The sequence below is a fragment of the Diospyros lotus genome, chromosome 15, assembly GCF_014633365.1.
Source record: "Diospyros lotus cultivar Yz01 chromosome 15, ASM1463336v1, whole genome shotgun sequence".
NCBI classification, from domain to species: Eukaryota; Viridiplantae; Streptophyta; class Magnoliopsida; order Ericales; family Ebenaceae; genus Diospyros; species Diospyros lotus.
Window position 1 is genome coordinate 23,933,841 of NC_068352.1, and position 25,710 is coordinate 23,959,550.

The following is a 25,710-nucleotide window of genomic DNA, read 5'->3' on the forward strand; positions in this document are numbered from 1 at the left end:
CCGACTTTTCTGTTTTCGAATCATTCTGCCTGGACAATTTTATGCCTTTGTTTCTTATTTTCCTATTTTACTATCTATAGCTTCTTCTGCCTCTCCATTTTGATATGCTTTTGAATGGGAAAATGGGGATTTGAATTCTGATGTGCATAGAAATCTTGAATTTCTGTACATGTATAATATTTACTTTGTGTGTGGAATTTTAGATTTAGTTTTATATGTGTGTATGGTCAGTAGTCTTAAATCCAATCACATTTTAGTAGTTTTTGACTGTCTGAAAATGACTAGGATTCTGTTTTCTCTGTTATCTTCAATACTTGTCATCGATTTCCTTTTCAGTCTTTCATTGTGAATATCATAATGGTGCTCTGCTGTTGTAATTACTTGTAATCATGGTGTTTATCTTGTAGATAATGAGATTCCTTCATTGAAGGACAAATATCCAGACAATTTATGTATTTTTAATTAGTTGTTCACATGCAGTGATTTATAAAATATATAAAAATTCTACTTGAATTCAACTGTTTTGCTCTTCATAGTCACCTTCTACACTTTTATAATTATTTTTTTTTAAAATACCCTTGTACATAGCCATCCACTTGCATCGCTCATCGTCGACCATCATCACCCATCATCACCAGCAGCCCAAGCTGTCACCAGCAGCCGTCATCAGCTCCCATCTCTCACCCATCATCGCACCCACTCTCTGTCTCTCGTCGGCGTTGCTCCCATCGAACCCACTTTCATCTCTATCTCTCTCTCGCCATCGTTCGGGGAGACGCCTTGAACCCTGGGATTCGAGTGCGATGATGGTGGCCACGAGGAATGCTTGCGAGAGAGAGAGAGAGAGAGAGAGAGAGAGAGAGAGAGAAGAGGAGAAGGAGGAGGGAAGTGGGTGAAAAATGGGAGCTGATGAAGGCCATGTTCGTCGCGGCCGTCGGTGGGAGCTTGGGTCGCCGGTGATGATGGGTGGTTGTCGTCGATAATGGGTGGGGTGTAAGCAAGGTGCGATGGTGGTGGCTGCAAGCAAGGGTAAAAATGATTTTTTTTTTTTTTCAAAATGTGAGTGTAGAGAGCAAAAATATTGGTTGCATATAGAGTTTCTCTAAAATATATAGCCTTTCATTGGGTTTTACATGAAGCCTCTTGGAAAATAAATAAAATATTTAGTTAATTATTGTTTGTTTTCTCATTATTTATTCAAGGCTCCTTCAATGCATTGACATTGGAATAAGCTAAACAGAACCAAATTGCTACACTGAGTTCCAAGTTGCCCTGATTTTCTGTATAGGAATCTATGGAGTTCCTTATCTTTTGCATGGTTGACTCCAGGATCTGATTTAGGCAAGTCTTTGGAAATCTGGTTTTTCAAGGGCATGAAAGTTATATGTTGTTTGGGAGGGTTGAGACTACATTGTTTGGGAGGTTGTGTCTCAACATGTAGTCATCATAGTAGTAACTGGAACAGGGGAGAGTCTGTTTCTGGCTCTTCTCTGAGCTTTGGATTGTGCAAGAGTAAGAGATATACAAAAACATGTTTTGACCCTATCAGCACTTTGCAGTATTGGTCATCCTAGCCGGGCATTCATGAATGGAAAGAGTCGTTCTTATTGTATATTCACTCAACAGGGCCGTAAGGGTATAAATCAGGATGCCATGATTGTTTTGTTAGACATCTAACATACTATAAATAATAAATAACATTTAGATCAATGTAGAAAATAGATCATGGATTACCTCCAACTATTGTTGGTTTCACGTTTTCTGTGGACTTTGGCACTTCCAAGCTCTAGAATACTCTGAATGATGGTGTATGATGAAGAGAAAATGATAATAGAGCTTAGGGACCAAACCTCTAATTTATACAACATTCTTCCATCAAGAACGTGCACTCATTACCACTTTACAACTCAATCAATGAGCTTACATAGCTGGAAATGTTCAATCAACATAACTTGCACATAATGAAAACGCTGGACCATCATTAATCAAAGAACTTTACATTCTCCCACTTGGTTCATATGTTTAACTAGATGCTTTAACTTAATCTCATTGATTGTCGTTTCTCAAGAAATAAATACATGAATCATGGTAGTAAGTCCTCTATCAACGAGTATTACCTTCCATGTATTACAATACATTCATTTTCTCAATAATTATACTTCATGTGGCAACATTACTTAATGAATAAACCCTATATTTATTCTTGATCCTATATAAATGTGTTTTCTCATATAAATTAAGGTGCACATGAATATGAGAAAATATCACAATAAATAAGAGTTCCTTTCAAATATCAAATGTATACAATTACATAATGGAACCAAATCCCATCTTATCAACACAATTTTTGAATTTCAATTGTGGCATGCCTTTAGTTAAAGGATTAACAATCATCAACTCAGGACTAACGTGCTCAATGACCACTTTATTTTCTTTAACACGTTCATTTAGGGCTAAGTACTTAATGTCAATGTGTTTACTTTGACTAACACTTTTCTTGTTCTTAGCTATAAAGACAGCAGTTGAATTGTCATAGAAAATTCTTAATGGCTTAGAAATGGAATCCATATCCTTAAGCACAAATATGAAACTCTTAATCCATACACCTTGTGAAGTAGTCTCAAAATAAGAGACAAACTCGATTTCCATAGTGGAAGTAGCAATCAAGGTCTACTTGACACTCCTCCATGATACAACTCCACTGATCTCATAAAAATGTATCCTGATATTGATTTACGTGAATCAACGTAGCCAGCAAAGTCAAAATCTTAGTAGCCAATCATTTCTAGATTACTTGCCTGTCTATACATAAGCATGTAGTTCTTGGTCCCTTGAAGGTACCTTATTACTTTCTTTGCAACTCTCTAATGGTCCATATCTAGATTACTCTAATATTGTCCTAATATTCCTACAACAAATGCAATGTCAAGCCTTGTGCAGACCTGAGCATACATCAGGTTTTCGACAATAGAAGCATATGGAATGTTCTTCATTTATTCCCTTTCGAAATTGTTCTTAGGGCATTGGTTCAAATTGAACCTATCACCCTTCACAATGGGAGCTACACTTGGTGAGCAATCTTTCATCTGAAATCTCTCTAAAACAATATTGATATAGGTTTCTTAAGAAAGACCTAAAATGCCTCGAAATCTGTCTCTATAGATCCTAATGCCAGCCTCACTCATATTCTTCATATCAAAATTTTTAGAGAGAAAATGCTTTACCTCATGTAGCAAATCCTTATTATTGGTTGCAAGCAAATTGTCATTCACATATAAAGAATAAAATAAATCTTACTCCCACTGATATTTTGGTATATACATTGATCCATGGGGTTCTTAACAAATTCGAATGAAGAAATTACTTCATGGAATTTAAAATACCATTAACGAGATGCTTATATGGATTTCTTGGGCTTGCAAACCAAATGCTTACCATCACTAGAGGGGAATCTTTCAGCTTGTTTCATATAAACCTCCTCCTCTAGATCTCCATTGAGAAAATTTGTTTTCACATCCATTTGTTGCAACTCAATGTCAAAATGAGCTATTAATGCCAAAATAATGCGTAGAAAATATTTCTTAGATATCGAAGAAAATGTCTCTATGTAATAAATTCCTTCCTTCTAAGTGAATCCCTTAGTAATAAGTATTGCTTTATATCTCTCAATGTTTCCTAATGAGTCATTCTTAGTCTTAAAGACCCATTTACAACCAATAATTTTGGCACCATAAGGCAACTCAATAAAATCTCAGACTCCATTACTCTTTATAGAACTCATCTCTTCCTTCATGGCATTATACCATAATTTTGACTTTTTGCAATTCATGGCTTGTGAAAATGACTTAGGATCATTTACAGTTTCAATGTTATAGTTAGATTCTTGTAGGTACACTATATAATCACTAGGGATTACTGGCCTCTTAGTTTTAGTGGATCTTCTTAATGTTGTATTAACATCTTCCTGACAAAGTTGTGATTCAACTGGTTGTTCAGGAGGTGCTGGTAATTCCTAAACTACTTGATCCACTGGAATGTTGTCAGCAACTTGTGGAACTTCATTGATTGGTTGTTTAACATCGGTTGGAACTTGAGAGGTGCTGTGAACTATAACCAATCTATTGTTTGAGATGAAAGGTTTAAATTCTAAATGATCATGTTCAAGAATTTTGTTCCTGATATGATCACTCCCATTGATCAAGTTATTCTCAAGAAACTAGACGTTTGTTGATTCCACAATTCTAGTACTATGAGACGGACAATAAAATCTGTATCCTTAGACCTTTTGGCATATCGAACGAAAACCCACTAATGGTCCTCAAGTCCAACTTCTTCTCTTGTGAATTATAAATTTTCACTTCAAATGGGCATCCCCAAATGCGCATATGTTGCAAACTCGGTTTCCAACCCTTCCATAATTTGAATGGTGTCTTTGGAACAACCTTTGTTGGAACCCGATTTAATATATATACAACCGCCTTTAGTGCTTCAGTTCACAAGAATTTAGGAAGATTGGAGTTGCTAAGCATACTCCGCACCATGTCCAATAATATTCGATTTATTCTTTTTACCACACCATTCTGGTTTGGTGAACTAGGCCTAGTGTATTGAACACTATTCCATGCTCTTGAAGAAACTTAGCAAACGAATCAGGTACTTGTCCTTCATCAGTGTATCTACCGTAATATTCTTCACCTCTATCCGATCTCACTATTTTTATTTGTTTCCCATATTGTGTCTCTACTTCAATCTTAAAGATCTTAAAGGCATCTAATGTTTCGCTTTTGTTATGAAGCAAGTAGAGATACATATATCATGAGTAATAATCAATAAAGGTGATGAAATATTTCTGATCATGTGAGTCCATGTCTGGACTACATATATCAGTATGTATGATTTCTAATATGTCTAAACTCTTATTGGCATCTTTCTTGGACTGGTTGGTCTGCTTTCCCTTAATACAGTCCACACATATTTTAAAATCAGTAAAATCTAGAGTATTAAGTATCCCATCAATCACTAATCTTTTAATTCTCTCTATGGAGATGTATCCTAATCTCTAGTGCCATAATATAGAGGAGTCCTTGTTAATAATAAACCTTTTAGTACTAGTATGAACATACATTGAACTGTAAGTGGTATTGTCTTATAAATTAATACGATAGAGACCATAAGATAAAATATCATTCTCAATACAATCAGAGTTATAAAATAAATTGAATGATGTGTGAAAATTTTAAGGAATATCCGAAAGGCACAAGTCTGGAAACTTAAATCAAGTTTTGTAAAAAACTTGGAACATAGAAGGTCCTATCTAATTTTAAAATAAAACTACTACTTAAAGTCAAAACACACGTCCCTATAGCCTTCACATGTGAGCCCATCTTGTTTCCAAATAAGATGTTTTGCTCAATTCCCACTAACTTCCTTAGGTTTTGCATATCCTGCAAAGAGTTTGCAATATGGATTGTAGAAATAAAGTCAATCCACCAGGTGTTAATATTTGATGACTTTATTGGTTTTGATGATGAAAAGCAATGACTTTATTTTATCCCCTAAATCATGTTTATATATCAAGCATGTTATAGTATTTCAATCTAAATAAAATAAATCAATTTCAAGCAATCAATCAAAATGGTTGTGATGATGAAATCTTATGTATGTTTTGATGTTTTGGAGATTGGAAAAATAAAGTCTTATATCTTAAATTAATCTCCAAAAGAAGGCTTTAATCAATGGGCTTGAAACATGGGAATTAAAGCAAAAAGTTTTCAAACTTCAAGGTTAAAACTATCGATTGATTCTAAAGGTCTGTCGACCGTTTTGGCAATTTTTTGGTCATCTGTCAATCGATCATTCTTGAGTTGTCAACTGACAGAATGTATGCATCCATGTCTTTGAAGGATGCTTTGCATTTGTCGACCATTTGCTCTATGGCTGTTGACCGACAGTGTTTCTATTTTAAAAATGTCAACCGATGTGTTATAAAATGTCGACTGTTTTTTGAATTGTTATACTAATATGTTGACCTTTTTTGTCACATAAACTTCCAATGGCTTGTTTTGGATGCATTAAATGAAGCCCAACCACCACCAACGGTCCCATTTTTGGCTCTATTCTCCCACAACTATAAATGCTCGTCCAAAAGTTCATTTAAAACTCTTAGATGATTCAACTATCAAGTGTTCAAAAAAATTTATTGAGCTTACATTCTTTTCTCTCACTCATTCATTGTAAAGGCTTGTAATCTATTTATTGTTTAATTCCTTTCAAACCTTATTTCTCATTGAGAGAACTTGTAATCAAGATGTCAAACTCTTATAAATTTCTTTACTATTGTGTTCATTTATTTCCAAACTTGTAAGGCTTGAGGGCCTATTTATTTGATAGGAGGTTTTACCTTCCTAGTCTTTGGACTAGGGGACCTACTTGGTTTAAGTAAGTGTTTTTAATGGATTGGTTCTTAAAATTCTTAGTAAGAAGTTAAGGTAGTGGAGTAGACTTGGATAAGCTGAACCACTATAAATTTTTGTGTTCTTGTGTGCTTGCATTATTCATTTCTCCTTTTTAGTAGCCATCCATTTTTCACTTTTTCTCATATCAATTTTTTCATTGGAAAATATTTTACCTTGTTTAAAATTTTGAAAGACATTAATTTTAAAATAACCAATTCACCCATTGTTTTGGTGTGTGCCCTAACATTACATTTCTATCAATATTAACATTAACCATATTATATTTACAATAAACAAACGATGTTGAATTACCTTTATCCTCAAGTCATTTCTTGAATTTAGTGCAGTTCTTCTTCATGTGTCCCTTCGAAACACTTGAACTTCTTCTTAATATCAACCTAGGTGGTATTTTACCATTCCTCTTCTGATTTGCCTAAGATTTGACTTTTTCTTGTGTTGTAGTCAGCATTTTGCCATGCTTCATCACAAGCCTCATTTCCTCCTGAACACACATGGTCGTTAATTCATTGATTGACTATTTATCTTTATGTGTGTTGTACGAGATTTTGAATGGCTTGTATTGTGGTGGGAGAGTGTTCAGGATATAGTGCACCAGAAATGAATAGGACATTGTAACCTCGACTTTCTTAAATTGAGTTGCAATGTTCCTTATCTGCATAATGTGCTCATGCACACCTTTCACGCTAGTGAGCCTCAAGGATAAGAACTTCATAATTAGGGTGCTTGCCAACACCTTATCTGAAGTGATGAATTGATTATCAATCACTTTCAGCAAGTTTCGAACCTTTTCATATTGATCGACAGAATCACGTATACTAGAAGAAATTTTAGTCTTAATGAACATCACGCTGAAGCGATTAGATAGCTCCCAGCGTTCATAAAGTGCAATGTTTGTTGCAGTGCTGGTATCAATGATTGCTGGTGGCTCATCTTTCCTAATAGCATAGTCAATGTCCATCCATCCTAGATGGAGAAGAATTATCTCATTCTATATCTTAAAGTTATCACCCATTAATTTAAGAATATTGCAACGAATATCAAAAAAATTAACATGTTGTAAAGTTGCATAAATATTATAAATGCTTATGTTAAAATTTTGAGATCTAATTAAATAAATTGCATGTTTTACCAATGTAAATCATATATGAATGAGTCTAATGACATAAAAATTGCATGTGAGCTAAATTTTTAATTCAAACAGATTCATGTATTCTTTATGATAGAATTATTAAATTATGTGCTTAATTCATGATTTATGGGTATATTATGATAATAATTCTATCAAAAAATAAACTTTATGTGATAAAATTATCAAATTATGTACTAACTCATAATTTATGTGGGAATATTATGAGAATAATTTGATATTTCATCCTAATTAATTATATATAAATATAATAAAAGTTCATGTGGGATAACATTTATTATATTAAATATAATTAATTACAATTAATATCTATAATTCTTTATGTGATCCTAAACATAATATATAATTTTACTTAATTAAGAATGTTGTGGCTAATACTTAATTAATTAAAATTATATGGATCACTAGACATTTAAATATTATGCATAAAATTAAGTTTTATGCGAATAATCTATATTACATAATTTAACTATGCACAATATATATTATATTATGCATCAAAAAACAAAAATATTCTCATATATCATGCAATAAACATAAACACAATATTACATAATTAAATTATAATATTATTCACATATTATTAATTTTATGCAAATGAAATCATTCAACATATATATTGCATAAATTAATATAGATAGAATAAATTAATTCATGCAAATAATTGAAGCAAATAATCACAAAATTCTTTATTTTTAACAGAAATGGGCCATTAGCATCCTTAATTTTGTAGGCTTTGAATTAAAACATATCCAATAGTAGATGCAAGTCCAAGAGTGAATTAAAGCATGCAAGGGCCAAGCCCAGTTATAGATTAAAACATGCCCAATAGTAGATTAAAATACAACATGGCTCATCTTCCAAATGGCCCATGAAAAATCAATCCACTGAATGGCCAATTGAAGCACCAGCCCAGCTAAATTGAAACAGAGCAGAGCAGAGCAAAACAGTGTAGTCTTCAACCTTCAGTCTGGTCGTTTTGACCCAATATCAACTCATCAAATAGACCCGATTAAATCTCATAATTTTAGTCATAAAATTTGATGATTTAAATTACAAAATATTCATAAAACAATTTCTTAAAGATTCTTAAACTCAAATCATCAAAATATTCCAGAAAATTGTAAATCAAATCTAGACTTCAACGAAATCTGTTTCCGAAATTTTTTTTAGAATTCTGAAAACGTCAAGGCAAAGACAAATAATGGCTCTGATACTAACTGTTAGACAAATAAACCAATCTAACATGCTACAAACATTTAATAGCATTTAGATCAATGCGAAAAATAGATTATGGATTACCTCTAGCCATTGCCGCTTTCACGTTTTCTATTAGCTTTGGCGCTTCCAAGCTCTAGAACACCCCGAATGATGGTGTATGATGAAGAGAAAAGGATGATAGAACTCACGGGCCAAACCTCTAATTTATACAACACTCTTCCATCAAGAACATGCACCCATTACCACTTTACAATTCAATCAATGAGCTAACAAAGCTGTAAAATTTACTTCCCAAAATTTACAGTTGAATTAACATAATTGGTACATTATGAAAACGTTAAACCATCATTAATCAAAGAACTTTACATGTTTGGGAAGTAAATTTTGTCATTCTGTTTTGAGATTGATATTTGGTCCATCTCCCAGGAGGCAGTTTCTTAAAATTTGAATTGCTGTAGGATTTCATGTCAGCAGATGTGACTTTTTATGGCGTCTTTGATGGCCATGGTCAACATGCCCATCTTGTTTCCCGGAAAGTAAGGGATGCATTGCCACTAAAGCTGTTGTCATTCTTGCATTATTGTGAATCAAATCAAAGCGGTTCTGGTACTACTTGCTGCACCGGGAAGATTAAATCAGATGGACATAATCCTGATAAGGATGCCACTACAGAGGAGAAAGTGGCATCTTTATGTAGAGAAGCTTTTCTTAAATCATACAAAACCATAGACAAAGAGCTTAAGGTCCACCACATTTTACCATGATTTGATTGGTAGTTTGTTTTCTTTCATTGCCTACTTGTGTTGATCTAGGGCTGATTATTAACAGGGGAAGCTGGAAGGATTAACCAGCATAAAGGAAGGGTGTTTGCATTGGAAGATGAACCTGAAGTGCCAAGGGTTTGCCTTCCATCTGACGATGCACCTGGCTTAGCAATGGCTCGGGCATTTGGGGACTTTTGTTTAAAGGAGTGTGGTGTCGTCTCTATTCCAGAATTCTCTCAATGAATTCTTACAGAAAATGATAAGTTCACTGTTCTTGCTTCTCATGGGGTAAGTTTTCACCACTATCATAAATAGAATGCACACTAGCACTGGAGCAGTATCATTAGTTTACAGAGCATTTCTTTGATTTTTTTTAACTAAGAAATAAATAGCTGAAATTATATGAAAGGATTTAACATGGGCTAATGGAACTGAGAAATTCTATAAATGATGGAACAGTAAGAAAGTGATTCTAGAAGGCCAGGACTCCTTAAGAAATTTTACAATCTTACATGCAGATCAAATACTACATGAATTTGCCATAATGTAAAATAAAATTTTCGAATCCCACAAATCCGCCTGACACCATGGGAGGCTAAGGCAACACTTGGGCTCCATTTAGTTCATGATCTTCAATAGAACGGGGTTAAACAAAGGCCAGTTTGATTCTTTCAAAAAATTATGTGAGATGTCATTCTAGTAAATGAAAGAATTGTGATAGCTGAGAAACATTATTTTGTTTGCAATGAATTCCATGGGAGTTGCAGCCCAAGTTACAATAGAACATTCTTTGACCTTGCCATGAAGATTAAGAAAATGGGGGTTCTCAGAGAAAAAAGAAAAATGAAAAATTAAGGCCGAACTTGGATAACAGAAGCCAAATTAAATGTTCCAAAAGAAACTTGGTCTGATTTGGATTCTTCTAGCCCCAAGTTAATACCAAAACAAGAATTACAAAATACGACTAATTTCTTAATTCGAAGGCCTAAATATTCAGACTAGGCCAACATCTGGCTTATGTTGTGTGATAGCGGTGAGTGTTGCTCATGGGCAATTTCCAACTATCTGCCAAGCTTGAAATCCTTCTGAGCATGTAACAAAATAACAATTTTTACATGGGCTTGTTTTTCTCCTCGTTGGCCTTGTTTCAACCCCACAATTTTAGGAATTTCTCTTTTATTTGTCTTGTATTAGATTGGATGCGACATGGATTATGCAAAAAAAAACACTTTCTTGTTTAGTTAATAGCAGAAAATAAGGTTGGCTAAATAGCCAGTCAACATGTCGGAATAATATTGTCATTCGTCATTCTCCTTGAGACTCCATAATGGGTGGAGTTTTGTCCATCATGAGTAATGTAAAAGGAGGGAAAGCAAAGACGGCAAGAAAGTGAAACATATTTATGCAATTCGCTTTTAGAGTTCATTATTCCTCTTCTTTCTCTTGGCTTCTGACGATTTTTTCTAAAATTGTTCATTTAATTTTTATTCAAGTAGATCAGGAACTTCAAGCAAAAACCCTTTCCAGAACACCAAGTTGACTCAGGGAGCACTGCACAACATTTTCTTGAAATAATAACTACTTACAATAGTCAATCTGTTGATCATTTACTAGGTTTTGGCTGTTAACATGATATCATCTTTCAAAAACGTTGACAATATACCAATGCAATTGCAGAATTAGCTGGTCATATTTCAGTGGTGCCTTTAATGGATCGAAATCCAATTTGGGTTTTTGTTTATATAGCATATAAACATTTTAAATGAAAAAATGGCAGGTTCTTTTGTTGATGTATGGGGAATTTAAGCTTCTGATGGGAGCTTGGTTTTCTCTAGCTCCTGTAGACCTTGTGTGTACTTAAGTTGATCTTTCTTCAGAAGGCATTTCTGTTATTTACTTCTAATTATCATAAGAAAGTTTTTTAATATTTTTTTTTCCCACTATATGAATTGTTCCCTTCTAAAGGATTTAAGCTAACTAGGGTGAAAATCAATTATTATGGAATTTAAGTTTACTAAAATATAAGCGTAGATGATGTTATGATAAAATTAGAAGATAAATCATACCAAAAAAATACTAATTTAGATATCTTGGATCAATCATTAAAAAAAATGGAAAGGTTAATGAAAGATGTTACTTGTAAGTTGATTAAAATGGAAAGTATATCTGACGTATTGTGTGATAGTAATATTTTACTAAAGTTAAAAGAAAAATTTTAAAAGACAACTATAAGGTCTGCTTTGCTGATGTTAGGCAATAAAGTACCAACATATGCAAAATATGAGCATGATTGAAATAAGGATGCTAAAATAGAGTGCACCATACAAGAAAAGTTAAAAAGTAGAAATGAAGTTATTTGTAATAAAGATGAAGTAGTTGCTATTGAAAATAGTGTTGATTTTTCACACAACCTGAGTCTCGGCCAAACCACAAGATCGAGCATAAATCAAGAAAAGTAAATAACACAAGGTTTTACGTGTTTGGATTCAAAGATCCTACTCACGGCAGAGGCTCCGCCTCTAGTCAATTCACTAAATATCTCAAGATTATAATCGGATTACAAGATCACAACAAGAATAAATCGTATTGCAAATAAAGAACTGAAAACATAATACAAAAAGAGAAAAAGTGTACAATCTGTCCAACCAATCTAAAAGATCAAGTCGAGTATCTGTTATATCAGCTTTCCCAATCTTTCGCGTCTCAAGTAATTCAACAACAGAGATTAAACACAATACAGCCTTATCAAATGATCTTACCACAAATCAAAATCGATCAAGCAAGAGAAGGATTCACGACAGTGGGTGTCTTACTTCATGCGTCGAACATAGGGTTTCAGAAGTGAAGAATGAGAGAATAGCATATCTGAGGATTTAGGGAAGAATGCGCCCTTATATAGTAGCAAATATCCGGATTGGGCAAAAGCAATGGGCACGGGCCACATGTGTGAGATTGGGTGGGCTCCAGAATACTACTCAGCCCACAATATTTAATCATCACAAATGTCACCAACAGATTAGTGACTGCACTCTCACCCTGCAATTAAAACACAATAAAAACAAATCATAATAAAACTTTTATATTTTTTTTTATTTTAGTGAGAGGTTTATACTCGCCAGTGTACGAGTGCAGTTGTAGTCCAAATTTAAATTTATATTTTCTGGATGAATCCAGGTCGTCCACTGAGAGATTTATTTATGGCAAAAGAAAAAGAATGTCACACACACGCACACGCATTTGGACAAATTGACAACAAGATTTTTTATGGTTTTGTTTTTAGACAACAGATACTAGAAAATAAAGTAAGGCAAAAATTGAAATAAACATTAAACGTAAAAATATGAATTTGGATAGTGCTTGAGTTAAGACAATTTCAGTACCAACCCGTTGATTCCCAAATTTTAGCATAAAAAATTAGCAACATTAATTTAATTTCAGATATGAGGGTTTGTTATTAAATGCAATTAGAGATGATGATAGTTCTAGGTTAAGCAATCCCCATACATGATATGCGAGATTCTAATTTAAGGAACCACCATAAATCCAATTGCAATTAATACACAAAACAACTAAATTAATCATCTGAGTTTAGGTATGATAGCGTTTCCAGTTCTAGTAACTCTCATACATGGCATGAAAGCTCTAAGTTAGGCTTACGCTCCAATCCAAACCTAGTGATTTTTTAATAATTAATACACACTCATACTGAAATTTAAATTAATGTTACTTATTTAAAGCGCAGCTTTCTTTGGGAATCATTGGCGTTGGACACTGTCCTTGCCTTAACCCAAGATTAGATTTAACTACTTATTTTTATTTGAAAGTTAATTGACATAAATTTAAATGACGTAATTTAAATAACAGAATTTAAATGACAAGAAATTTAAAGGCATAAACTAACCGGCCATTTAGGCGGTAGATAATTAAATGACAAGAATTAAAATTGCAGAAATTTAAATGCATAAACTAACCGGCCATTTAGGCGGTGGATAATTAAATGACAAGAATTAAAATTGCAGAAATTTAAAGGCACAAATTAACCGGCCATTTAGGCGGTGAATAATAAAGTAATAATAAATGACATAAGAATTTAAAAGAAGAAAGAAAAAAGTAAGATTATAAGAGAAAGTACTAAAGAAAATGAGAAAGAACAAGAACAATTCTCAAAGAGAGAATTATAAGGAAACAACTAAACTTTTATTCAAGAATAATAATCACACTTACAAATGCAATCAAGTGATCTATTTATAGGCCACAAGATGCAATACAAACCACACAATTTCAATTATTCAACTAGACATAATTATATCTAATGGGCACTCACACACTTAAAGTTAAATGGATTTTAGCTATAATACACACCTAATATTAAATGGATTTTAGCTAAAATACATACCTAATAAAGCACTCATAAAGTTAAATGGATTTTAGCTATAATATCCACCTAATAGTTAAATGGATTTTAGCTAAAAAACACACATAATAAAGCTCTCACATAAAAAATAAAAATAGATTTCTATAAATTGGTTTTTAATCTTCATTAGGATTAAAAATAATCCTTGGGCCTTCTCCAAATAATATCTTCCATGGGTTGCTCAAATTGGGCCTTAATTCTTCATGGGCTTGAATTCTTCATGGGCTTTAATTTTTCATGGGCTTGATTTCTTCATGGATTTGAATTTTTCATGGGCTTGATTTCTTCATGGGTTTGATTTCTTCATGGATTTGAATTCTTCATGGATTTGATTTCTTCATGGACTTGAATTCTTCATGGGCTTGAATGCTTCATGGCTAAAAATAAAAAAAATAATTTAATATTATTAATAAATTATATATTATATATATGTATTACACATAGCACACATATATATTACATGCATGCATATAATGATATATATGTATTACATATAATTTTATATATTATTATTATTTACTTTAGAACTTCATTTCATTCTTCTTTCAATTTAAACTTGCATATAACCATAAAATATATATTAATATCTAATTTAAACCATATTTAAGATCGAAAGAAGGGTATAATTATAACAAAATTTTTACAAAATTAACCACTAATCAATTAGATATACACATTTAAACTTCAATTAAATGTAAGTAAGATGAAACCCAAATGTATATAACAAAATGCACATAACAAATATTTGAAAATACATTTTGAATCACAAATCCTAACAAATTCCACCTTAATTCAAGAATGAATTGATAGTAGACTTGACCAGAGACCTCTACAAACTCTCCCAGCTACAACAAGAGCACATTGAGCAACAACACAGCTTGCTCAAACTTAAGACTCGAGACAAACTCGACTAATACATGCCTCACTACAAGCAACAAAAACCCATCTCAAGACTTCTACAAACCAGACATCAAGGCTAACACTCAGCACTCTATTATACACATAAATTTCCTAAGGTTCCACCTTAAGGATGACATTTTTCCACCTCAAACTCTACACTATGAGTTTGTTCAGGTACGTCTAATTGTACAAGACCATCAAATATTACAAGACCAGGCACACATCAACATCTAGACCTACATCAGAATTTAAAAATAGGTCCTAGACAAAAACCAAGAACTCAGAATAGCTCCTAATAAAAAGACAGAGAAAGCAACTTACAACCCATGAGAATCAAAACACAAGCATCTATGGGAACCTCAAGCCCATACCATAAAACAGGATTCATATCGCCCTTTAGGTTACTAACCTAAATAAATCCATTCATGCCTAACATGCTTAACTCTAACAGCTCTTTTATGACCAATGTGCCCTAGCCTTTTCATGCCTAGACTCCAAGCTTACAACCCTCAAATACTCTCATAACCATCAAACATGTTGGCTAATTCTACTTTATCCTTATTTTTCTCAAGATCTTTCTTCCTTTTGAAACAATATTTCCTTAAGTGACCATCTTTCTTACAGTACCAGCAAGTCTTGGTTGTTGAGGATCCTTTTCTTGACCCTCCAAGCATAGGTTTATCCCTAGTGGTATTTCTATCTGCTTGACCACTAACCTGCAATCCCTCTGCTGAACTTGACCTATTGTCCCTCTTAACCTCAAGATCCATAGATCTAAGAGTTGAAAACACATCTTCTAAGGTCAAAGAAGATCTACCATATTTAATGGTTGTTTTAAGGTCCTTATAAGCTTCTGGCAAAGAGTTTAACAAAAGAATAGCTTGATTCTCATCATAAATTTTTTCATCAGTATTGGTTAATTCTATTGTAATCACTTTAAATTCATCTAGATTTTCCTCTAGGGTTTTTGCAGGGTTCATTCTAAATCCAAACAACTATTCTTTCAAAAATATTTTATTAGTTAGAGACTTAGTCATATACAAGGACTCCAACTTAGACCATACCTTTGCAGTTGATTCTTCTTCAGTTACCTGGCACAGAACATTGTCTGTTAGGCTGAGAATGATCAAGGAAAAAGCCATCTCATCCATGTCCTGCCTTTTTTGGGTGGTCATGGAGAGTTACTTATCCTTTTCCTCCTTCGTTTCCAACATAGCCTTCGCGCACCGATGTTGGACAAGCACTACCTTCATCTTTTTTTGCCACATGCTAAAATCGCCATGGCCATCAAATTTATCTACTTCTAATTTAGATTGAGCCATATAAAAAGATTTATGAGTAGTCCAAAAAATAGGTTAATCAAGAATCGAACAAGATAAGCAGTCCTATCAGACCTTTTAGACAAATCAGAATTTGAACACTGATTTTAAAGAAAAATAATTTTGATTTAAAAAATAAAATCAAGAATTCAATAAAATATTAGACCAAAACAAAAAACTTATTAGATGTTAAACAAAATCAAGAGCTCAGAAAGAATTAAGCAAACCAGAATATCATACAAAATTAGGGAAAAACAGTAATGATTATGAAATTAGGGCAAAACAATATATATCACGAAAGTAGGGCAAATGCAAAATTTCTTACCCAATCAAAGATCTGAAACGAACTTCGTGTTTACCTTTTTGGATCTGAAATGGTTTAGCCCGGATTTTGAATCCCTAGGGCTCTGATACCACTTGTTGATTTTCCACGCAACTTGAGTCTCGGCTAAACCGCAAGATTGAGCATAAATCGAGAAAAGTAAACACAAGAACACAAGGCTTTATGTGTTCGGATTCAAAGATCATACTCACAGTAGAGGCTCCGCCTCTAGTCAATTCACTAAATATCTCAAGATTACAATCGGATTACAAGATCACAACAAGAATAAACCGTATTGCAAATAAAGAACTGAAAATGGAATACAAAAAGAGAACAAGCGTACAATCTGTCTGACCAATCTAAAAGATCAAGTCGAGTATCTGTTCTATCAGCTTTCTCAATCTCTCACCTCAAGCGATTCAACAACAGAGATTAAACACAATACATCATTACCGAATGATCTTACCACAAATCAAAACCGATCAAGCAAGAGAATGATTCACGAGAGTGGGTGTCTTATATACTTCATGCGCCGAACATAGGATTTCAAAAGTGAAGAATGAGAGAATAGCATATCTAAGAATTTAGGATAGAATGTGCCCTTATATAGCAGCAAATATCCGGACTGGGCCAAAGCAATAGGCACGGGCCACATGTGCGAGATTGGGCTGGGCTCCAGAATAATACTTGACCCACAATATTTAATCATCACAAATGTCACCAACATATTAGATATACACCTTTAAACTTCAATTAAATGTAAGTAAGATGAAACCCAAATGTATATAACAAAATGCACATAACAAATATATGAAAATACATTTTGAATCACAAATTCTAACAGATAGGATATCGAAGATAATTAAGATGGTTTGGTCTTGTTAAAAGAAGACCAAGAAAGGCTCAAGTGAGGCAAAAATTAACAAATATATGAAAATACATTTTGAATCACAAATCCTAACAAATAGAATACGGAAGATAATTAAGATGGTTTGGTCTTGTTAAAAGAAGACCAAGAAAGGCTCACTAGGCAAAACTAATTTTTGCCTAAACTGATATTGCAAATTTCCCAAGATGAATTAATTGGTTGACTGAGTTGCGACCGGAAGGTTATTGAGTTCTTGAAAATAAGCTTAGGACTTGCCTCTTGCTGTCTGCATTCTTATATCTAGCAATAACTCCATTTGTCTATTTTGAAAGGTAACTAATGAAACTAATTTGATTGTCATTGACTGATTTTAAGTGTAGCATGTAATATCAATTAAGTCTTCTTGTTTCTGCATAAACTATTTGTTATTAGTGAAGCTCCAAATACGGCATCGTTTTCTGGCAGGGGCTGGAGGGTCTTTTGGCAACCCCTATGGCTGCCCAAAACGGTAGCGTTTTGGGCCCAAGGTGGAGGGCCAAAATGGCAACCTCCCTGCCGTTTTGTTTGGCGTGCTGGTTCTTGTCTTTTAGCCTGCCTCTCTTCCGATCGTCGATGCTCTGCTCTTTCCTTTGTACGGCTCGATCTCCACCGCTTGAGTCGCCTTTATATCAGCTTCAATCTCCTCGGGATCAGAATAGCGACGACCTCCGATTATCTGCTGCATTAGGGTTTGTTCTGATTATTCTTCCGTTCTCATTCTCGTAGTTTTTGGATGTTCTCTGTTTTTGCTCTATTTTCTAAGTTGTAAACCTCTAACCTTAGATTGTGGTTATGGGGTCGAGCTAATGTTTTCAGAGGGTTATTCTTTGTACAGTGAGATCAGAGAGTTGTTGTTTTTGGTGTTGTAATCGGAGGCTCGCTGGCCGTGTAAAACTTTTATCCCTATAGTGCAGTGAACTCCTTTTGTCGGAGCTCAACGTGGACGTAGCCCTCGTTAATGGGTGAACCACGGTAAATCTCTTGTGTTTATATTGTGTTCATTATTTTATGCTTGTGTATGGTTCTCTGTCCATTCTTTTGTATATGTTTTTGGGTCGCTGCTATTTGAGTATTAAGGGGGTTGATTAGGGTTGAGCTATTGACTCCTCCCAACAGTGGTATCAGAGCCTTTTATACTCACGGTACCTTCGACTGAGGTTTGTCTCGGTTAGGGTTTACTGGTGTGGTGTTGTCTGTCTTGGATTCCTAGGGTTTACTGTAAGTCTCTCGTCGGTCTATTATTTTTGCTGAGTGAGTCTGGTCAGTGTCTAGGGTTTCCTAGGGTACCTTCGTGCAAAGCGAAGATGACATCAACCCGATTTGAAATCGGCACATTTGATGGTAAAAGCGATTTCGGTAGTTGGAAGAAAAAGATGAGAGTTCTGCTCTCTCATCATAAAGTGCTTATTGCACTAGAATCCAACGAAGAGAAATGGACAGCAGAACAGCTCTCAAGAGCTGACGAGGTAAGGGAAGAAGCATTCAATCTTATTTTTCTGCATCTTGGTGATAGTGTTATACGTAAAGTAGATGGCATGAATACCCCTCTTGAATTGTGGAATAAACTAGATTCATTGTACTCTGTCTTATTTGCTCCAAATTTAGTTTATTTAAAGGGTATGCTATTTAACTATAAGATGAATGTCTCTAGATCTATGGATGAAAACATAGATGAGTTTACCAAACTTAGTTTATTATTAAGAGGTACTGATCAAGCCCTTGGTGATACCAGTGAGGCTATGATTCTTTTAAATTCTCTGCCTGATGAATACAATGTGGTTAAACATGCTTTACAGTATACTGGTATTGTGCCTAGTTTAGACCTTGTTATCTCAGGAATTAAGGCAAGAGAATTAGAATTAAATGCATCTAAGAAACCAGCTAATAACCTGTTTGTTAAAGGTAAATCTGATAAGAGAAACAACATAGGAAACAGTAACCAAACTGTAGGTTCAGGTTTTAAGGGTAAGGGTAAAAAGGGTAAGCAAAAGCCTAAATGGAAATGCTACCATTGTGGGAAAGAGGGTCATATAAAGAAATATTGTTATGACTTGCTAAAGAAACAAAAACAAGGAGGGGATGCATCGGTAGCTGCAAGCAGCTCCAATAACCTAGCTGAAGTTCTTACTGTTTCTAGCTCAACTGTTGTTAATGAATGGATAATGGACTCGGGTTGTTCATTTCACATGTGTCCAAACATTGAGTGGTTTCAAAATTTTAGTAACAAAGAAACAGGAACTGTTTTTATGGGTAACAATCAATCTTGTTGTATTCAAGGCATGGGTGATATATCTTTGAAAGTTCATGATAACAAGATTAAGATTCTTACAAATGTTAGATATGTGCCTGGATTAAAAAGAAATCTCATATCTCTTGGAACCTTAGATGAATTAGGTTATTCTTATAAAGCAGAAAAAGGGAATATGCATGTCTTTAAGAATAAACACCTAATTCTCTCTGGTACTAAAAAACATGGTCTATATGTTCTAAATGGTTATTCATTACCCTCTGTTAATTTTTCAATTGCATGCATGGCTAAAGCTGATAAGACAGATCTCTGGCACCTGAGACTTGGTCACATGAGCTAGAAAGGTCTGAAGGCTCTATCAAACCAAGGTTACCTTGGTTCAGTGCCTACAGATCCTTTGAACTTTTGTGAGTCATGCATCCTAAGCAAGCAACACAGGATGAGTTTCCATACAGGAACTCACCTGGCGAAGGTATGCTTAGAATATATGCATGCTGATCTGTGGGGTCACTCTCAAAAGCCTACTCTCGGTGGGAACAGATATTTTCTATCAATTGTGGATGACTATACAAGGAAGGTTTGGGTTTTTCTTCTTAGAACTAAGGATCAGACTTTAGATAAATTTAAAATATGGAAAGCCTTAATTGAAAACCAATCTGACAAGAAGGTTAAAACTCTAAGAACTGACAATGGCTTAGAATTCTGTAATAGAGACTTTGATGAGTTTTGTGACTCTTATGGCATTGTTAGGCATAAAACCGTGAGGAATACACCCCAACAAAATGGGGTGGCTGAGAGAATGAACAGGACCTTGTTAGAAAAGGTTAGATGCCTCCTCTTTACAACTGGCCTACCTAAAACCTTTTGGGGAGAGGCTCTCTCCACTGCTGCCCACTTGATAAATCGTAGCCCTTCCACTGTTTTAAACTTAAAGTGTCCAGAAGAAAAATGGACAGGCAGAAAATTAAATTTCAATTATCTTAAGGTTTTTGGTTGTGAGGTATATGCCCACCAATCAGTGGGAAAATTGGATCCTAGATCCATAAAATGTGTTTTTGTGGGGTACCAAGATGGAACAAAAGGATATAGGTTGTGGGATAGGAGTTCAGGTGGAGTCAAGATAATAATTAGCAGAGATGTTATATTTAATGAATCTACCTTCCCTTGTAAATTAGAAAGTTTGGAAGACTATCCCACACCTGGCACCCCAGATATCTTCCCTATCATTGCCAATACCCAAAATGGGGTGGAGAAACCGGCAGATGTTCCTGATCTACCGGCTACTTCCTCCTCAGATGTTTCAAACCCTGAAGTTGATTTACCCTCTGATCATGAAAGTGATCATGAGGAGCCATCTGTAGCTCCTGGAGGTGAGGAAGAGCAATATGACTCTCCACACCAGATCCTAAGGGACTACCAGCTGGCAAGGGACAGAAGCAGGAGGACTATAAGGCCTCCTGCAAGATATTCTTACTCAGATTTAGTTTACTGTGCCTTAGTGGCAGGTTTGGAGATGAGGAGTAGTGAGCCTATCTCCTATGAGGAGGCTGTCAACTCCCATGACTGTTTGAAATGGCAGCAAGCTATGGACGAAGAGATGAACTCATTGATGATAAACAACACTTGGGAACTGGTCCCAAGACCTCAAAAACAGAAGCTGATAAAATGTAAGTGGTTGTTCAAAGTTAAAGAAGGTATGTTACCCTCTGATCCCTTAAGGTTTAAAGCTAGATTAGTAGCTAAAGGGTTTACCCAGAGGGAAGGTATTGATTATACTGAAATATTTTCTCCTGTTGTTAAATTTAAAACTATTCGAATGATGCTTTCAATAGTTGTTCAGTATAATTTAGAATTAGAACAGCTGAATGTTAAAACTGCTTTCTTACATGGGGACTTAGAAGAATTAATTTATATGGAACAGCCAGTAGGATATGTTAACAAAAAACATCCAGATCATGTGTGTTTGTTAAAGAAGTCCTTGTATGGGTTAAAACAATCTCCACGTCAATGGTATAAAAAATTTGACAATTTTGTAACTGGAATTGGTTTTAACAGAAGTGAATATGATAACTGTTTTTACTTCATCTTATCTGAGACTCCTGTTTATTTGCTGCTGTATGTTGATGACATTCTATTAATCAGCAAGTCTAAGTCTAAAATTTGTGAGTTAAAATCCGTGTTAAATACCAACTTTGATATGAAAGACTTAGGACCTGCTAGAAGAATTTTAGGAATGATTATCGAAAGAGATAGAAATAACTCTTGTCTGAAAATTCATCAACATGATTATTTGTTAAAAGCTGTTCAAAAGTTTGGCATGACTGGTTGTAAACCAGTAAATGTTCCATTGGCTGGTCACTTCATCTTATCTAAAAAACAATGTCCAATATCCGACTCTGAAATGCTTAAAATGAAAAACATCCCATATGCTAATGTCATTGGAACCATAATGTACTCAATGATTAGTATCAGGCCTGATTTAGCTTTTTCAATTTCTCTACTTAGTAGATTCATGTCTAATCTTGGTAAAATTCATTGGGAAGCTTTAAAGTATGTGTTAAGGTACATTAATGGCTCTGCTGATATTGGGTTAATTTATAAAAAGAATTGTGATGTTTTTAATCTTGTTGGATATGTGGACTCTGACTTTGCTGGTGACAGGGACTCTCGAAAATCTACAACTTCTTTCTTCTTTACCCTGGGAGGGAACTGCATCAGCTGGAAGTCTCAGTTGCAGCCATTGGTTGCACTGTCTTCCACTGAGGCAGAATATGTGGCTGTCACTGATGCCTTCAAAGAAGCCATCTGGCTCCAAGGTTTGTTAAAGGAAATTCATATGTTACAAGGTAAGGTTGTAGTATTTTCAGACAGTCAGAGTGCCATTCATTTATGTAAAAACCCTGTATATCACGAGAGAACCAAACATGTAGATGTAAAGTTTCATTTTGTAAGGGACCAAGTAGCCAAAGAGAGTGTATTTATTCAAAAGGCCCCAACAGAAAACAACCCAGCTGATATGGGGACAAAGATTGTGACTGCAGCCAAGTTCAAACACTGTTTGGACTTGCTGCACGTCACAGTTGGTTGAAAGACCAAACATCCTGAGTGATGATGACATAGGTTGTAAGCTTGCTGCATTTTTTAGTGGATTGTCCCTTAATGTTTTGAAGCTTCAAGGTGGAGATTGTTATTAGTGAAGCTCCAAATACGGCATCGTTTTCTGGCAGGGGCTGGAGGGTCTTTTGGCAACCCCTATGGCTGCCCAAAACGGCAGCGTTTTGGGCCCAAGGTGGAGGGCCAAAACGGCAACCTCCCTGCCGTTTTGTTTGGCGTGCTGGTTCTTGTCTTTTAGCCTGCCTATCTTCCGATCGTCGATGCTCTGCTCTTTCCTTTGTACGGCTCGATCTCCACCGCTTGAGTCGCCTTTATATCAGCTTCAATCTCCTCGGGATCAGAATAGCGACGACCTCCGATTATCTGCTGCATTAGGGTTTGTTCTGATTATTCTTCCGTTCTCATTCTCGTAGTTTTTGGATGTTCTCTGTTTTTGCTCTATTTTCTAAGTTGTAAACCTCTAACCTTAGATTGTGGTTATGGGGTCGAGCTAATGTTTTCAGAGGGTTATTCTTTGTACAGTGAGATCAGAGAGTTGTTGTTTTTGGTGTTGTAATCGGAGGCTCGCTGGCCGTGTAAAACTTTTATCCCTATAGTGCAGTGAACTCCTTTTGTCGGAGCTCAACGTGGACGTAGCCCTCGTTAATGGGTGAACCACGATAAATCTCTTATGTTTATATTGTGTTCATTATTTTATGCTTGTGTATGGTTCTCTGTCCATTCTTTTGTATATGTTTTTGGGTCGCTGCTATTTGATTATTAAGGGGGTTGATTAGGGTTGAGCTATTGACTCCTCCCAACACTATTTTTTTTTTTTTGGTGCTCATCGTAAGGCCATAGGCCAATAAACAAAACAACCACCAGGAAACATCATCAAGAGACTGCAAGCAAATTATCATTCGCTGCAAGGTCCTAATGGACAATAGGAGCTACACAGTAGGAATAGAAGACATATTGCCCGCAACTACAACGGCGGATGAGCCTCTGGAAGAGCTCCGAACTCGAACCTGATGAACATTTGATAATGTTTATGAAGACACAAAAAATTGGTGATTAGATTATTGAAACTTGGATGATCAAGCTGATGTTTGGTAGATTTGATTTTTTTAAATAGATTCATTTAGTAACATTGTGAATCCCTAAACAGCTCTTGTTCTTCAATGTTGATGCACCCAGTGGAGGAGAACCAACACGGAATACCGCTCTAATTATTTTTCTAGTGCTAATTTGAGTTTTTATTGGTTAGCTAGCTTTCTTTTTGGGATGACATTCCCTACTAGCGTCTTAGTGCTCAATCTCTTAATTTTGTTGAAGAAGATAAATCAGAGAATGTGTCTTGAGGAGAATAGGATTTAAACTCGCGACTTACAAAAATAATAGCGATATATCATGATTCGTCTTTTACCATCCAAGTTATATCCGGGAGAAAGCTTGCGTGGTTTATTTGAATCATATTCCTTGTACGGCCAGAATGTTTCTTTTGATGATTGCCTATTGGGGCCACTGTTTTTGTAGGCTTGAAATCTTACTTAATTTCTTGTCTAATAGTAGTTGTTAAAACCAAGAATTTTGTGGTCAGTGGAGAACAATATGTTCAACTTCAAAAGATATCTACGATACTGAAAAGATCGCAGAACACGATAGATTGGAGGGAGGGTTAGAGAACCGTACAAAGTTTCTATTGGATATTGCAGATGATGACATCTTCTTTAGTGCATATCAACTCTATAGGGTATGGCCGACAAACAATTTGGGAAACCGTGTTTGTCCGCCATACAGTTGATCGTTTGATTTATATAGAATTTGACGTGAATGAGTTCGTCTTAACATTTTATGATAAGTATGATTTGGACAATTTTAAAGACTAATTTTAAGGAAATCAGACTAATAATTTTGAGTCATGAGCTTTGCTGATGAGGCCTATGTTTTTTTAGGCAAATTCCTTCGTTTAAGTCTCGAAATTAGTAATTTTTTTATTTTTGAAAATAATGAATTCCCTAATAACTTTCATTAGAGAGTGAATTTTTATATGCCGTTTTAGAGATTTTCCTTATTTCTTGTTAATTTTTAATTCTATAATAAAATCTCAATCTTATTTTTTTTTTTGTAAGATTCGAGATTTAAGGTTTTTGAATGTTTTCCAAATTATAACCTATAAATTCTTTATTATAGGAGGTTTTGAATCAATTTGATTGACTTTGAATAAAATTTTTATTGAGATTTTTTCTTAATTCTCTTCAATTTATTCGACATTCTTTAAGAATCAACGAGTTATTGATTGAGTCTTATAATTCGATATTTGTAAGTGAATCAACGAATTATTAGAAGACTGCCGCTACGTTAGAATTCCATGGCAGCAGTTTGAATATTGCCGAGGAGGTGTATGGATCCTAATTGTTATGTACAATAGGCTAGAAAAGCTGCAGTGTCTTTTACAAAATGGAAGTCACAACACTCATAATTAGAACTTTTTAGTGTACAATTATGTCTTCGTGAAATTTTATTATTTGTTCTGGTATTTATTGCAGGTTTGGGATGTATTGAGTAATGAATTAGAAGTGGCTGAGATAGTTTCATTAGCCCCTTCTCGGTCGTCAGCTGCAAGGATCCTTGTCGAGTCCGCGGCACGGGAATGGAAATCCAAATACCCAACTTCGAAGATGCATGGGAAAATGGACTCTGAATCTGATTGTGAAGGACAGGGCTTCCCTTCTGCAGCAGAATCAGATGATGACGAGAATTCTGAGCCATCTCTACATATGAACATGGAGATAGGGGAGTTTATGACGATCAGAACTGGTATGGTTTGGAAGGTATTACTCTAGTGAACTCACTTGTTCAACTTCCCAGATTCTCGGAGGACAGACACGAACACTAA

At 34.9% G+C, this 25,710-nt stretch overlaps 1 pseudogene; it reads left to right on the forward strand.

The window, feature by feature from the left end:
* The first annotated feature begins 899 nt into the window (after nucleotides 1–899).
* Nucleotides 900–25,710, forward strand: LOC127791646 (probable protein phosphatase 2C 52; annotated as a pseudogene).